We start from the raw sequence: 1465 nt of genomic DNA, 5'->3' as shown, positions 1-1465 counted from the left end.
CAAGCCAGTGTCGGGGACCAGGAAGCAGGGCACGCAGGAGTCCTGAGCTCAAGGCCAAAGAGAGGAGGAAGATAAAGACAGCAGAGTCAGGGCACCCAACCGGGACCGCCGACCTCCACCACGATGCTTCTCACACGCTCTCTGATGGGGAAGAGCCAGTCCCGGTGCACAGAGGAAGGACTGGGAGAGAGGGGGGTGCTAGTTAGTCAGCCTCGCTGGAAGGGTGTGGGGGCCACAGCATAGGACACATGTGGACATTTGCCCCCATTATAGAATTTATTTATCTGGTTATTTTTAATCTTTTTACTATGAAACATTTCAGATCTATATCAAAGAAAAGAGATGGGCAATTTTATCTGCACCCTCAACTATTTGCCCCCCGGGGGAAGCAAGTCCCAGACATCCTATTACTTCATCTCTAAATGTTTCAGTTTTTGTCTGTAAAAGGTGAGGACTCTATCTGAGCAGTTTTAAATAAAAATACCCAAGTGCCCTGTTTCAGCTCCCTTGCCCAACCTGCTTCTCCAGTGCCTCAGGCTGTCTGACTTCCCTTCCCTTTGGAAGCGCTTTTACTGGCCAGTGGCTGGGAAACCTGCGAACCATCTCTGCCAGACTCGGATCAACACCGATTCCCACATGCCCTGGATCTTATCATTTACAAAGGACTTGAGCATATGTGTGGCCGTCTCCAGAATGTTCTAGATTCTGGCCAACACTGGGACCATCTCTTGCAGTCCCTTCTTCATTCCAGGTGTAGAGACAAGTGAATCCAAGTTACAGGCAGGAAAGTGGGTTTTTGCAAAGCTATTTGAAATAGATAACAACACAATTTCCAGATGACTCCTTCCTGCACGCTGTTAAACAGTTGAGCCAGACATTGGGCTAGGCATTTTATTTATCTATTTTTTTTTAATCTCTTTTTCCCCCCTGGCTGTGCCACATGACTGGCAGGATCTTAGTTCCCTGACCAGGGATTGAACCTGGGGCCATGGCAGTGCAAGCGCAAAGTCCTAACCACTGGACTGCCAGGGAAGTCCTCAGGCTAGATATTTTAGACGCTTCATTGAAATCTTCCTCTGAAGTTGGCACTATTACAGATGATTTCCCCCTTTTTACAAATGAGCAACCTCAGGATCAAAAAAGTGGAGTCGCCTGCCAGGATGGACTCTGGAACACTCTGGAATTCCAGCCCTGGTCCATCTGGCTCCTACACCTGTGCTCTGGTCCACCACACCGGACCTCACCCCACCCCCACCTTCCTTCCGTCACTGCCCTTTCCCTCCTCTCCAGAGCCAGCAAGGGAGTTGGCTGCTGGAACTCTGGTCCCTTCCCCCCGAGTACAGAGCACTTCACCATAATTCAGTGAAGCACAGAGAATAAACAGGCTCCTGGTCTCTAAGCTTTCACATCTCAGAGCTCCATTTTCCAGAAAGTTAATGAAACTTCAACCTCAGGGCCGAGACAC

The 1465-nt window shown here is 49.5% G+C and overlaps 1 non-coding gene across 1 annotated transcript; it reads right to left on the bottom strand.

Annotated features, from left to right (window-relative positions):
• Positions 1-959: 959 nt before the first annotated feature.
• TRNAA-UGC (transfer RNA alanine (anticodon UGC)) lies at positions 960-1032 on the bottom strand. Its single transcript has one exon. It is a non-coding gene; the product is annotated as a tRNA-Ala (tRNA).
• Between the last annotated feature and the right edge of the window lie 433 nt (positions 1033-1465).

The sequence above is a fragment of the Hippopotamus amphibius genome, chromosome 11, assembly GCF_030028045.1.
Source record: "Hippopotamus amphibius kiboko isolate mHipAmp2 chromosome 11, mHipAmp2.hap2, whole genome shotgun sequence".
NCBI classification, from domain to species: Eukaryota; Metazoa; Chordata; class Mammalia; order Artiodactyla; family Hippopotamidae; genus Hippopotamus; species Hippopotamus amphibius.
This window is presented reverse-complemented; position numbering and strand designations above follow the sequence as displayed.